A 16,822-nucleotide genomic window follows, 5' to 3' on the forward strand; every position below is an offset into this window, starting at 1 on the left:
AGTTAAGCTTTCGCTGGATTATGCATGTTTTACTGGATGGGACAGACACTACTGCGAATACCAGCAGCAGTGTAAAATGCAGTGTGCCTGGCACACTAATAATGATGTATTCATTCTTCAGAAAGATCAAACGTGATTGATAATGTTTAAATAACGAGTATTTAAAATATTGAACAGATGAATAGTACTGGACATTCGGTAATGTGTTTCAATTGCAGCAAAATGTAAACAAAGTAGTATTTTGACTTCCTTATATTAAATCACTATTATTATACCAGTTGCAAAAGGTGGTTTTATCTATATGGTTTCTGAGCATCTTTTTGGAAACTTTAACAAGGTAACAAAAATATGCTTTTTTAGAAATAAAAGTGGCATTATTTGGCTCTTTAAGAAAGATGTTACAAAAGTGACGAATACAAGTTGGTGTGGAACGAAAAGTATTGCACGTATTACTTGTGTATCCGTCGGTATCTGGCCTGGCAAGCAAATTCTTGCACACCCACTCCACAAACACACACGAAACACATAGTTGCTCCTCACAAGATACTCCATTTTTCTCAGTATCTAGTGTGACACATTTGTTGAAAACAGACCACAATCTGACTGGTGTAAAGGACGCCAAGTTTTTTCTTTATTTAACTCAGACATCAGAGTTACACCAAACAGGAATGGCCTTAAATCTCCGCTGTTTTCTCTCTCCCTCCGAGAGTTACACCAAACAGGAATGACCTTAAATTTTCGCTGCTTTCTCCCTCCACCAAACAGGAATGGCCTTAAATCTCCGCTGTTTTCTCCCTCCCTCCAAGAGTTACACCAAGCAGGAATGGCCTTAAATCTCCGCTGCTTTCTTTCACCCTCTGAGCGTTCTCCACATCATAGGTGCTATGTGTTTGTAAGTTTTCGACAGTTTTACAAACCTGTCAAACAATATATAACATCAATCCACTAAACTGGGGACAACAGCGATACAATACATTTACTTCGTTTAAAAGTAAAACAACATTTATATAATGATTTAACAATACATATAGTTTGGTATATGAGTACTTTATGTCATGACTGAAAAGTTCATTTATTAGGAATACAACTCGTCAAATAATAGAGGATTTATATATGACTTGATATATAACTTTATGAACAAAAAAACCCATTTTCAGTCAAAAATATGCATAAGAAGCCAGATAATTTGCATTAATTATATATCGTGGGTCATTTTTTCTAAAGATCCATATATAAGATAAATTAAATGTGATATAATTGTTTCTTTTCTGTTTTGACACAAGGTGGCAAATGAAACAAAATGACTGAAAGGCTATGCAAAATTTTACTCTTTAATAAAAAGTGTGTATAATAATAAGACATTGGTAATTCATCCAGAATCATTTCTGCTTAGTAGAATAAAAAAGGTGTACAGCTTTCTTCTTTTTTCATCCATGCCTTAATGAACAAAACCACATCTTCTGAAAATGTTCATTTTGATCAATTATCTGTAGTAACATGATCCATCTTCTACAATCTTTCAACACGAGATTCATTATATAAGTTTTCATTTGAAAATAACTCTTCCCATTTTATGATTTATACATGTAACTGTACCAGGTTTGTTCTTCCTTATTGTATAAAATTGGAAATTTAGTTGGCTACTTTTTAACCTGCAGTATTTGATAGCCATGTTAAATAAAATCTCGAATATTGTAAACCATCTTGGTAACATCAACGATAGAATATTTATTACAAATTATTGTGACACATTTTTTAAATGGATTTATTTGAAATTTTTGTGTGAATTAATTGAAGCTGTTGAAATATGATACAGAAAATATTACATGAAGTTAGTGAATGTAAATGACATTAAAATGATAACACTAACCAGTGCTTTATTTCTCCCTGTGTGCTGTAGTCAGCTTGTTGAACATTGCAATGTTTTGTATGTGTACATGTATGTGATTTTTATACGATTTTGTTACTGTATATTACATTAGTGAATGATTGAATGTTGAATGTTAAATTTTCATGTGCTTGTTTTACTGATCCATATGACAGTGAACAAGTCTGGGTACCTTTAAAGTTTATCAAATTATAAAACACCTTTGTATAATTCAAATTACCAGTTTATAATTTATTTTAGAAAATACTATGTATTGGAGAGAGGGGGACCTGAGATATTTTGGCCCATGCATTTAGTTTTCATGTAATAAAATAATGCTTTAAAAGCACTTGTCGCTGTAGAATTTGTAAGGAAACTTCATAGTATTCTTTTACTTAATGAAATGGGGTTTGTTCAATTGTTTGTGAAGCCCTTCTGTTAATCATGTTAGAAATTTTGAAGTCTATTTATAATTTATTATGTTAACAATTACAAAAGTTAGTTTTGAATTCCTGAGAATGAAATATGTTTGAGTTAATAAACACTCGAGTGTTTGTCTTTTTGAACAATCATTGTTTGTGTTAACAAACATTCAGTGTTTGTTTTAATGAACACTCGGTGTTTGTGTTGATGAACACTCAGTGTTTGTGTTGATGAACACTCAGTGTGTTGATGAACACTCAGTGTTTGTGTTAATGAACACCTGGTGTGTTTGTGTTAATGAACATTCAGTGTTTGTGTTAATGAACACTTGGTTTTTATGTGGATGAACATTCAGTGTTTGCGTTAATGAGCACTCGGTGTTAGTGTTGATGAACACTCAGTGTTAGTGTTGATGAACACTCGGTGTTTGTGTTGAGCCTTTTAGTGTCAATCTGACCTTTGTATGTCAACAGTGTTTTTTCATTGATACTTACCAAAGTTTAAGAATTAATTTGACTTCAATAAGAATATTACTAGTTTTTAAGGATAGTGTTAATGAAGTGATCATATTGCTGCTTTTTTATGTATAGGTTATTGTTACGTAACTCATCAACATGAACAATGGAGAGACAGGACACAAGTTTCAAATAAATAACAGGCACATTCTTTTTAGTCCCCTACCGGTTTAACCGGAGGGGACTTTAGGTTTACCCTCCGTCCGTCTGTCTGTCTGTCTGTCCGTCTGTCTGTCCGTCTGTCAGTCCGTCCGTCCACAAAACTGGATCCCGCGATAACGCAAAAAGTACTGAAAATATTTTTATGAAACTTGATATATGGATAGATGGCAGTATGGAGATTATGCACGTCTTTTTTTTTCTTCCTATGTTGAAAATTCTGGTTGCTATGGCAACAAATAGTCTGAAAATATGGCAAATTTAACACATAAACTGGATCCAGTGATAACTCAAAAAGTACTGAAAATATTTTTATGAAACTTTAAATATGTGTAGATGGCAGTCTGGAGATTATGCACATCTTTTTCTTTTTCTTCCTATGTTGAAAATTCTGGTTGCTATGGCAACAAATAGCCTGAATTTCAAGATTTCTGATTTAAATTTTTTCAGCTTTTTCACTATATGTTCTTTATTTCTTAAGGTGTTTACTTCAAAACTTTAAATATAAGTTTCTGGTTATCAACCACATAATATGTGACAAGGTTTATAACTCTAGCACAAAAAATATCAGTATTACCTCCCTTGAACTTAGATTTTTAGGGGGAAAAAATGTTGTCTTTTTTAAATAACTTCTTTATTTCCTAATGTATCTACTTCAAACTTCATATATATGTTTCTTATTATCACTCGATATTTTTGAGAAGGTTAAATACTCTAGCAAGACTATTTTCCAGAATTATGTCCCCCTTGAACTTAGATTTTTTTCGAGAAACTGGTATTTTCACTCCAACTTCTTCATTCCTTATAGGATTTACTTTAAAATCCCACATCGTAATAATATGACAAGGTTGTATAAACATAATTTCCTTACTAAGCATGGAAACTTAACACATTACTGTGATATAGACAAACTTATTTTATTATGTTTTTGTGGTTGATATTTTCAAATACAGACTTCATCCTCAAATTCATTATAAATGGCAATACACAGGAGTGTATGACAATTAAAGAACTTTTTGAGGGACCGGTAGGGGACTACTGTATTGCCCGCAATACTATCAAATGCTTGTTTTCAAAAGTTTTTTAAATCAGCTTGAAAAGTTCATATTACAGATTATCACACACCCGTGCCGATTTTGCGATTCCTTAAATATTATTTTGCATGGCAATATATATGCATGCATATATTTTGACGTGACGTCATTAGCGTTATACAAACATAGTGTAAAGATGCGCTAAATGTTAGCGTTATACTATAGACGCGTCAATGAAAAATGACTCTTATTTCACTTTAAACGGTCTTTATTTTGGGTATGTGATAATTAGAATATTAAATTCGTGTAAGTTCATTACTGAATTTATAGCACTCGTTGAATAAAATAATATAATGCTCGCCAGAGGCTCGCATAATATAATTTTATTCAACTTGTGCAATAAATTCAGTATTGAACTTACACTCATTCAATATCCTCTATTTAATATTAAGAATAAAGATAATCCCATTGTGATTAAGTTCCTCTGAAAACATTTTTTTTTTCATACAACATCTTTGTAGATTAGATAATCCTCTCTTCTCTCCTGCTGCTGTGATTTCAAGGTTGAAAACAGACCACAATCTGACTGGTGTAAAGGACGCCGAGTTCTCTATAATTAACCCAACATCAGAGTTACACCAAACAGGAATGGCCCTTAAACTTAACAGTCTTTCTCCATCAGAATTTACTGTACTCTATACATGTAGGTGCAATTTGTTTGTGTATTTTTTTGACAGTTTTACAAAGGTGTGAGACAATACATAACAACAATCTACAAAACTGAGACAAAAACTGTATACAATATTCAATAAATTGCTACATGGTGAAACAATATTCATGTAAGAGTAAAAACATGATTTCCTCGTTGATTGCTGTATGTGAAGTTGTAGCCTCCTGTATTGTCCTGTTGTTGACTGTAAGTGCACACATAGGATTGATAGGTAGTCATTGGGGGAATATATACACCAATGACCATCTTACAAAACCAGTGAGGACACTAACACACTGCAGATATGGACGTCCTTCCTTCCCTTTTGACAAAACCATGCTCAATATCATCTGGAAAAAAAATGCTGGTCAAAATATTCTTGATAAGTCGAACTTGAAACTACAGAAATGTGTATATACACTTTAAGTGTATATACACATTTCTGTAGTTTCAAGTTCCAGGGTAATGCGATTGAATACACAAAGTAGGAATTAAAAACTAATGATCAGGGCTTGAAAAGGTCTGAAATGAAAGTTCACCATGTTATCTTAATATTATTTCTGTAATATGGGAGTGAACGGTTTCTTAACTTGTACATGGATTGATGAGAGTAATGACAATTCTGAATATTTTTTTCTGTACAACAAGCTATACTGTACTTCACCTTGTTTTTGTGTGAGTTGAAATCAGTTTGGTATGAAACTTTATGTGTAAATTAATCACATTTGAATCATATTTCATACCACCTGAACCATTATGCCATCAAACCATTATAACAGTTGATGTATAAATGAGTAAAACAAGCTAATGTGTTACCCTTTAATTTCATTATTCCTACTTGTTCAAGCATTTTTGTATAAAGAGCTTGACATTAAAAGTACCCATAGAGAAGAAACAAAATGAAAATAAGAAACTAATTTACCTGTAGTCTTATTATTTTTAATGCAATAACTAGTAAATAATACTTAAACAAGCTGTGTCTTCTGTGTTTTGTTATTGGTTGCCATGTTAACAAGAAATTTACAGATATCTGTATGTATAATGTACTGATGTTCAAAACACTCGACTAAAGTTAATAAATGTCAAAAACTGTTTTCCATTTACATTAATACATATAGTGTTAATAAAATTGGTCTCTTTTGTTCACAGTTATTATATATTAAGGTTGACAGATAAAATTTTATTGTTGACTCTTTTGTGATATTCTTCTCCATTTTGTTTGTACATCAAATTCAGTTTTAAATGACTTGATAAAAGTATAATTTTAGCCATATAAATAAACGTTTATTGTCAGTGCTTTTTCTATACACCAACTAAAGTAAAAATAGTCTATTCTTTGTTAAATACACACTTTGGTGAAACTCTGTGCACAACAAACCAGTAAAATGATGTTGTACTGAATTATGATGTTAATTCAAGCACATTATTGAAGATTATTTGCTATAATTAATTGTTTGTAGAAATGTCAATGATTTTACAAAAAAAACTATTTATTGTTTTGATAAGAAAATTTGAATAAACTCATAGAAAATTTATTTTATTTCTTGTTATCAATTAATAGCCTGTTAGAAAATTTATTGCCTGTTCTACAAAACAGGAAAATAAAGTTGTAAACTAAGTTTTGTTGATTCAGCATGTTTAATTTTCTATGACACCATTTTTCTTTTAAAGTAATCTGCACAAAAGTGCTGTGTTAACATCCAAGCATGTTCATTATGTTTTTATCACTTGGTCAAATATATGATAACATGATGAAAAAAAAACTATAAAAAGCATCTTAAGATACACGGAACCTGTGGACTCTTCCAGTTACTGGACTTGCCAAGTTTTGAATTTTGGACTGCTATTTGTTTGTGTGTTTTCCACATAGATTTCAGAAATTAAGCACTCAACAAAATACATACCAGTACTAGTTGAGTAATGTGTAAGATGATTCGTCTTTATAGTGGTCATTACCTCCGCTATAGTTAAGCTTTCGCCGGATTATGCATGTTTTACTGGATCGGACAGACAATACTTCGAATACCAACAGCAATGTAAAATGCAGTGTGCCTGGCACACTAATAATGATGTATTCATTCTTCAGAAAGATCAAACGTGATTGATAATGTTTAAATAACGAGTATTTAAAATATTGAACAGATGAATAGTACTGGACATTCGGTAATGTGTTTCAATTGCAGCAAAATGTAAACAAAGTAGTATTTTGACTTCCTTATATTAAATCACTATTATTATACCAGTTGCAAAAGGTGGTTTTATCTATATGGTTTCTGAGCATCTTTTGGAAACTTTAACAAGGTAACAAAAATATGCTTTTTTAGAAATAAAAGTGGCATTATTTGGCTCTTTAAGAAAGATGTTACAAAAGTGACGAATACAAGTTGGTGTGGAACGAAAAGTATTGCACGTATTACTTGTGTATCCGTCGGTATCTGGCCTGGCAAGCAAATTCTTGCACACCCACTCCACAAACACACACGAAACACATAGTTGCTCCTCACAAGATACTCCATTTTTCTCAGTATCTAGTGTGACACATTTGTTGAAAACAGACCACAATCTGACTGGTGTAAAGGACGCCAAGTTTTTTCTTTATTTAACTCAGACATCAGAGTTACACCAAACAGGAATGGCCTTAAATCTCCGCTGTTTTCTCTCTCCCTCCGAGAGTTACACCAAACAGGAATGACCTTAAATTTTCGCTGCTTTCTCCCTCCACCAAACAGGAATGGCCTTAAATCTCCGCTGTTTTCTCCCTCCCTCCAAGAGTTACACCAAGCAGGAATGGCCTTAAATCTCCGCTGCTTTCTTTCACCCTCTGAGCGTTCTCCACATCATAGGTGCTATGTGTTTGTAAGTTTTCGACAGTTTTTACAAACCTGTCAAACAATATATAACATCAATCCACTAAACTGGGGACAACAGCGATACAATACATTTACTTCGTTTAAAAGTAAAACAACATTTATATAATGATTTAACAATACATATAGTTTGGTATATGAGTACTTTATGTCATGACTGAAAAGTTCATTTATTAGGAATACAACTCGTCAAATAATAGAGGATTATATATGACTTGATATATAACTTTATGAACAAAAAAACCCATTTTCAGTCAAAAATATGCATAAGAAGCCAGATAATTTGCATTAATTATATATCGTGGGTCATTTTTTCTAAAGATCCATATATAAGATAAATTAAATGTGATATAATTGTTTCTTTTCTGTTTTGACACAAGGTGGCAAATGAAACAAAATGACTGAAAGGCTATGCAAAATTTTACTCTTTAATAAAAAGTGTGTATAATAATAAGACATTGGTAATTCATCCAGAATCATTTCTGCTTAGTAGAATAAAAAAGGTGTACAGCTTTCTTCTTTTTTCATCCATGCCTTAATGAACAAAACCACATCTTCTGAAATGTTCATTTTGATCAATTATCTGTAGTAACATGATCCATCTTCTACAATCTTTCAACACGAGATTCATTATATAAGTTTTCATTTGAAAATAACTCTTCCCATTTTATGATTTATACATGTAACTGTACCAGGTTTGTTCTTCCTTATTGTATAAAATTGGAAATTTAGTTGGCTACTTTTTAACCTGCAGTATTTGATAGCCATGTTAAATAAAATCTCGAATATTGTAAACCATCTTGGTAACATCAACGATAGAATATTTATTACAAATTATTGTGACACATTTTTTAAATGGATTTATTTGAAATTTTTGTGTGAATTAATTGAAGCTGTTGAATATGATACAGAAAATATTACATGAAGTTAGTGATGTAAATGACATTAAAATGGTAACACTAACCAGTGCTTTATTTCTCCCTGTGTGCTGTAGTCAGCTTGTTGAACATTGCAATGTTTTGTATGTGTACATGTATGTGATTTTTATACGATTTTGTTACTGTATATTACATTAGTGAATGATTGATTGTTGAATGTTAAATTTTCATGTGCTTGTTTTACTGATCTGTATGACAGTGAACAAGTCTGGGTACCTTTAAAGTTTATCAAGTTATAAAACACCTTTGTATGATTCAAATTACCAGTTTATACTTTTATTTTAGAAAATACTATGTAGTGGAGAGATGGGTAACTGAGATAATTTGGCCCATGCATTTAGTTTCCATGTAATAAAATAATGATAAAAAAGCATTTTGCTGTAGAATTTGTAAGGAAACTTCATAGTATTCTTTTACTTAATGAAATGGGGTTTGTTCAATTGTTTGTGAAGCCCTTCTGTTAATCATGTTAGAAATTTTGAAGTCTATTTATAATTTATTATGTTAACAATTACAAAAGTAGTTTTGAATTCCTGAGAATGAATATGTTTGAGTTAATAAACACTCGAGTGTTTGTCTTTTTGAACAATCATTGTTTGTGTTAACAAACATTCAGTGTTTGTTTTAATGAACACTCGGTGTTTGTGTTGATGAACACTCAGTGTTTGTGTTGATGAACACTCAGTGTGTTGATGAACACTCAGTGTTTGTGTTAATGAACACCTGGTGTGTTTGTGTTAATGAACATTCAGTGTTTGTGTTAATGAACACTTGGTTTTTATGTGGATGAACATTCAGTGTTTGCGTTAATGAGCACTCGGTGTTAGTGTTGATGAACACTCAGTGTTAGTGTTGATGAACACTCGGTGTTTGTGTTGAGCCTTTTAGTGTCAATCTGACCTTTGTATGTCAACAGTGTTTTTTCATTGATACTTACCAAAGTTTAAGAATTAATTTGACTTCAATAAGAATATTACTAGTTTTTAAGGATAGTGTTAATGAAGTGATCATATTGCTGCTTTTTTATGTATAGGTTATTGTTACGTAACTCATCAACATGAACAATGGAGAGACAGGACACAAGTTTCAAATAAATAACAGGCACATTCTTTTTAGTCCCCTACCGGTTTAACCGGAGGGGACTTTAGGTTTACCCTCCGTCCGTCTGTCTGTCTGTCTGTCCGTCTGTCTGTCAGTCTGTCAGTCCGTCCGTCCACAAAACTGGATCCCGCGATAACGCAAAAAGTACTGAAAATATTTTTATGAAACTTGATATATGGATAGATGGCAGTATGGAGATTATGCACGTCTTTTTTTTTCTTCCTATGTTGAAAATTCTGGTTGCTATGGCAACAAATAGTCTGAAAATATGGCAAATTTAACACATAAACTGGATCCAGTGATAACTCAAAAAGTACTGAAAATATTTTTATGAAACTTTAAATATGTGTAGATGGCAGTCTGGAGATTATGCACATCTTTTTCTTTTCTTCCTATGTTGAAAATTCTGGTTGCTATGGCAACAAATAGCCTGAATTTCAAGATTTCTGATTTAAATTTTTCAGCTTTTTCACTATATGTTCTTTATTTCTTAAGGTGTTTACTTCAAACTTTAAATATAAGTTTCTGGTTATCAACCACATAATATGTGACAAGGTTTATAACTCTAGCACAAAAAATATCAGTATTACCTCCCTTGAACTTAGATTTTTTAGGGGAAAAAATGTTGTCTTTTTTAAATAACTTCTTTATTTCCTAATGTATCTACTTCAAACTTCATATATATGTTTCTTATTATCACTCGATATTTTTGAGAAGGTTAAATACTCTAGCAAGACTATTTCCAGAATTATGTCCCCCTTGAACTTAGATTTTTTTCGAGAAACTGGTATTTTCACTCCAACTTCTTCATTCCTTATAGGATTTACTTTAAAATCCCACATCGTAATAATATGACAAGGTTGTATAAACATAATTTCCTTACTAAGCATGGAAACTTAACACATTACTGTGATATAGACAAACTTATTTTATTATGTTTTGTGGTTGATATTTTCAAATACAGACTTCATCCTCAAATTCATTATAAATGGCAATACACAGGAGTGTATGACAATTAAAGAACTTTTTGAGGGACCGGTAGGGGACTACTGTATTGCCCGCAATACTATCAAATGCTTGTTTTCAAAAGTTTTTTAAATCAGCTTGAAAAGTTCATATTACAGATTATCACACACCCGTGCCGATTTTGCGATTCCGTAAATATGGTATTGCACGGCCGTGCATATATTTTGCCGTGACGTCATTAGCGTTATACAAACATAGTGTAAAGATGCGCTAAATGTTAGCGTTATACTATAGACGCGTCAATGAAAAATGACTCTTATTTCACTTTAAACGGTCTTTATTTTGGGTATGTGATAATTAGAATATTAAATTCGTGTAAGTTCATTACTGAATTTATAGCACTCGTTGAATAAAATAATATAATGCTCGCCAGAGGCTCGCATAATATAATTTTATTCAACTTGTGCAATAAATTCAGTATTGAACTTACACTCATTCAATATCCTCTATTTAATATTAAGAATAAAGATAATCCCATTGTGATTAAGTTCCTCTGAAAACATTTTTTTTTTTCATACAACATCTTTGTAGATTAGATAATCCTCTCTTCTCTCCTGCTGCTGTGATTTCAAGGTTGAAAACAGACCACAATCTGACTGGTGTAAAGGACGCCGAGTTCTCTATAAATTAACCCAACATCAGAGTTACACCAAACAGGAATGGCCCTTAAACTTAACAGTCTTTCTCCATCAGAATTTACTGTACTCTATACATGTAGGTGCAATTTGTTTGTGTATTTTTTTGACAGTTTTACAAAGGTGTGAGACAATACATAACAACAATCTACAAAACTGAGACAAAAACTGTATACAATATTCAATAAATTGCTACATTGGTGAAACAATATTCATGTAAGAGTAAAACATGATTTCCTCGTTGATTGCTGTATGTGAAGTTGTAGCCTCCTGTATTGTCCTGTTGTTGACTGTAAGTGCACACATAGGATTGATAGGTAGTCATTGGGGGAATATATACACCAATGACCATCTTACAAAACCAGTGAGGACACTAACACACTGCAGATATGGACGTCCTTCCTTCCCTTTTGACAAAACCATGCTCAATATCATCTGGAAAAAAAAATGCTGGTCAAAATATTCTTGATAAGTCGAACTTGAAACTACAGAAATGTGTATATACACTTTAAGTGTATATACACATTTCTGTAGTTTCAAGTTCCAGGGTAATGCGATTGAATACACAAAGTAGGAATTAAAAACTAATGATCAGGGCTTGAAAAGGTCTGAAATGAAAGTTCACCATGTTATCTTAATATTATTTCTGTAATATGGGAGTGAACGGTTTCTTAACTTGTACATGGATTGATGAGAGAGTAATGACAATTCTGAATATTTTTTTCTGTACAACAAGCTATACTGTACTTCACCTTGTTTTGTGTGAGTTGAAATCAGTTTGGTATGAAACTTTATGTGTAAATTAATCACATTTGAATCATATTTCATACCACCTGAACCATTATGCCATCAAACCATTATAACAGTTGATGTATAAATGAGTAAAACAAGCTAATGTGTTACCCTTTAATTTCATTATTCCTACTTGTTCAAGCATTTTTGTATAAAGAGCTTGACATTAAAAGTACCCATAGAGAAGAAACAAAATGAAAATAAGAAACTAATTTACCTGTAGTCTTATTATTTTTAATGCAATAACTAGTAAATAATACTTAAACAAGCTGTGTCTACTTTGTTTTGTTATTGGTTGCCATGTTAACAAGAAATTTACAGATATCCGTATGTATAATGTACTGATGTTCAAAACACTCAATTAAAGTTAATAAATGTCAAAAACTGTTTTCCATTTACATTAATACATATAGTGTTAATAGAACTGGTCACTTTAATTCACAGTTCTTATATATTGAAGTTACAGATAAAATTTGACTTTGGATTCTTTTGTGATATTCTTCTCCATTTTGTTTGTACATCAAATTCAGTTTTGAATGACTTGATAAAGATATAATTTCAGCCATATAAATAAACGTTTATTGTCAGTGCTTTTTCTATACACCAAATAAAGTAAAAGTAGTCTATTCTTTGTTAAATACACACTTTGGTGAAACTCTGTGCACAACAAACCAGTAAAATGATGTTGTACTGAATTATGATGTTAATTCAAGCACATTATTGAAGATTATTTGCTATAATTAATTGTTTGTAGAAATGTCAATGATTTTACAAAAAAAAACTATTTATTGTTTTGATAAGAAAATTTGAATAAACTCATAGAAAATTTATTTTATTTCTTGTTATCAATTAATAGCCTGTCAGAAAATGTATTGCCTGTTCTTCAAAACGGGAAAATAAAGTTGTAAAGTTTTGTTGATTCAGCGTGTTGAATTTTCTTTGACACAATTTTTCTTTTAAAGTAACAGTGCAAGTTCACACAGTGCTGTGTTAACATCCAAGCATGTTCATTATGTTTTTATCACTTGGTCAAATATATGAGAACATGATGAAAAAAATCTATAAAAGCATCTTAAGATACACGGAACCTGTGGACTCTTCCAGTTAATTGACTTGCCAAGTTTTATATTTTGGACTGCTATTTGTTTATGTGTTTTCCACATAGATTTCAGAAATTAAGCACCCAACAAAATACATACCAGTACTAGTGGAGTAATGTGTAAGATGATTCGTCTTTATAGTGGTCATTACCTCCGCTATAGTTAAGCTTTCGCCGGATTATGCATGTTTTACTGGATCGGACAGACACTACTTCGAATACCAACAGCAGTGTAAAAGATGCAGTGGGCCTGGCACATGAATAATGAACTATTCATTCTTCATATAGGTCAAACGTGATTAATAAGATTTAAATAACGATTCAGAGTATTTAAAATATTGAACAGGTGAAGATTTTGTAATGTGTTTCAATTGCAGCAAAATGACAACAAATTAGTATTTTGACTTCCTTATATATAATATTAAATCACTATTATTATACCAGTTGCAAAAGATAGTTTACCTATATGACCGCTGAATATCTTAATATCTTTTTGGAAACTTGAACAAGATAATAAAAATATTATTTTTTTAGAAATAAAAGTGGCATAATTTGGCTTTTAAGAAAGGTTTTACAAAAGTGACAAACACAAGTTGGTGTTTTGCACCATCCGTCGATATGTCGGTGTCTGGATTAAAATTGGGGCTTGGCAAGCAAATTCTTGCAACCTTTCCCCCCAAACACAAAAAACGAAGCGGTTACATTTGCTAGATGGTCTATTACAATCGTTATCTTAAATAAATCGGGTATAGGGTATGGGATGTTCCATGTTGACCTAGGTAAATGATTTGTTACTTTTCTGCTTAATTACATATATTAAGGAGGAACATTCTTTAAGCCGATGGTCCCGCTGTCCATAGTGTTTAACAATAGCAAATACCGTAAAATACACAACATAGTTGCTCCTCACAAGATCCTCCATTTTCCCAGTTTCTAGTGTGACACATTTGTTGTAAACAGACCACAATCTGACTGGTGTAAAGGACGCCAAGTTTTTCTTTATTTAACTCAGACATCAGAGTTACACCAAACAGGAATGGCCTTAAATCTCCGCTGCTTTCTCCCTCCCTCCAAGAGTTACACCAAACAGGAATGGCCTTAAATCTCCGCTGCTTTCTCCCTCCCTCCGAGAGTTACACCAAACAGGAATGGCCTTAAATCTCCGCTGCTTTCTCTCTCCCTCCGAGCGTTACACGAAACAGGAATGGCCTTTAATCTTCGCTGCTTTCTCTCTCCCTCCAAGAGTTACACCAAACAGGAATGGCCTTAAATCTCCGCTGCTTTCTCTCTCCCTCCGAGAGTTACACCAAACAGGAATGGCCTTAAATCTGCGCTTCTCTCTCCCTCCCTCCGAGCGTTCTCCACATTATTATAGGTGCTATGTGTTTGTAAGTTTTCGACAGTTTTTACAAACCTGTCAGACAATATATAACATCAATCCACTTAAGTGGGACAACAGCGATACATTACATTTACATCGTTAAAAAGTAAAACAACATTTATATAAGGGATTTACAATACGTGATGATTACCTCGTTGATTTCTGTATCCTAGCCTCCTATATTGTCCGGTTGTTGACTGTAAGTGCACACAGAGGATTGATAGGTAGTCATTGGGGGGAATATGTACACCAATGACCATCTTACAAAACCAGTGAGGACACTAACACACTGTAGATATGGACGACCTTTTCCGTCGGCCCTTATCCTTTTTGGCATCTCATCGTTTTTTCTCCTGTAGTTGATGTACACACCTCGCTCGCTCCATATTATCAGTGTTCAAAAGATCAACATACTTTTCTTTCTTTTATATTTTACAGTTAAGCAAAAAAAATAATGAATTGATGCTTGAAACAAGTGATGCTTAAAAGAAGTTAAAGTAACCTTTTAAGTAGATCCTAATAAGGAGAGATTTTTAAAACTATTACAATATGTCGACGAAGAAACGAGCGCTTACCTTGTGCTGCAATGCTAAGTGTTATGAGAGTCTATCAGACCGGACACTCTTATATAGTGATAGGGACCTTCTGGGATCAATATGTCAGAACCAAAGGTGATAACTTTGCTAATTTAAGGATTGCGACAAGACGATTTCTTTTCACAGTTTGTTTCTTATTGCCACGTTATAATATTACCTGACAACAAAGTACAGATGGTTAATCAATCGGCCTTTTTTTATTGTTTTCTAGAATATTTAAATATACTGTTGGCACTTACCTTTTTCCTTGATTCAACTTTTACTTGAAGTATTTCTGCGCTTTGAATTTTGACTTATCATTGGTGGTTAGTTTTCATGAGTTAAACCAGTTAAACCAATGTGATAAGTCGACAAAAAATTAATACTTAGTGAAATGTACTGTCTGTATATTATGTAACCACTTGTAAATATTATTTTACATTTTATATTTAATCTTCGTACGTTTTAGCGGGAATCTAATTGAGCTTTTCGGGGTCTTTTTAGAAGGGAAACTTATTATGAAGAAAGGAAATGTTTTAGAATGTTGACGCTTTACATATAGTTTGTTAATTTACTGCTTCATTCTCCTTTAATTTTAGCATGCTTGCTACAAATATTTCTTAAGTTAATGATAGAAAACTTAAGTTTAACGAAGACATATATTAAGTCTGTAAGCGTTTAATACATGTACATAACATGTCTAAATAATTGTTGTTATTTACTGCGACCGGATATGTTTCAAGCATCAACAAGACTTAAGGACACTGTTGATAATTAGCAACTATATGAGTTTGACGTAAATGAACCTTATGTAAATAATTATATAAGATAGAAAATGCGGCGCGTTTCAACGTGTTTCAGAGTTGGAGCATAACTTTTTTTTAATTCTATTTATTTATAAACAAAAAAACTTATGGCCCTGAAGGGCGTAAGAGTGAACAAACAAACAATAATTAAAACAAATAGTACTTATTATCTTTCGTTATATGAAAACATTCAGAAAAGTTTACTTTCTCAACACCAATTTCGTCAAATGTAACTTCAGTTTCATAATATTGTTAGACACATTGAAAGAGAACTAAAGTTCCCTCACCCCATTAATTTATTATCATAAGATACCTGCAACTGCTGGTAGTTAGTATACAAGTAGAACAATGCAAAAATACTTTATTAACTGAAAATTTACGGTAATATTCACGCAAATCTTCATGTTGATTTTCTAACACCATAGAAAATTAGGATAAACATAATTGATTACTAGCTTATTATACAAAGAATCCTTTATTTTATTACTTTTGTTGTCATTGGTTTGCGTTTTTCTAATTTTCTACTACATATCTCTTTCATATTTGATATTATATATAAACACACCACTTATAAGAACATTGCACATATACAAGAAATTGTTTCAAATAAGGTACACTCTGTAATATCTGTCATATTCAAATGAAAATTTAAACAATATTGTATGGATATAAAACATTTTCTTTCTATATCCTTAAACCAATCTGATCTACTCAGTCAGAAACGGATTATAATACATGCTACTTGTATGACAGAGTTCACAATCTTTCATACATTTTAAACAAGTTCACAACACTGTTAGAATCAACATGCGTCAAGGCCCAATTATGCCTTAGATATGGTTTTACTTTTATTTCTTAAAAGCTTTTTATTTTTTGTGTCATGTTATCTTTGTAA

The sequence above is a fragment of the Ruditapes philippinarum genome, unplaced genomic scaffold (genome assembly GCF_026571515.1).
Source record: "Ruditapes philippinarum isolate M1 unplaced genomic scaffold, ASM2657151v2 ctg3941_1_1_1_1, whole genome shotgun sequence".
Classification (NCBI taxonomy): domain Eukaryota; kingdom Metazoa; phylum Mollusca; class Bivalvia; order Venerida; family Veneridae; genus Ruditapes; species Ruditapes philippinarum.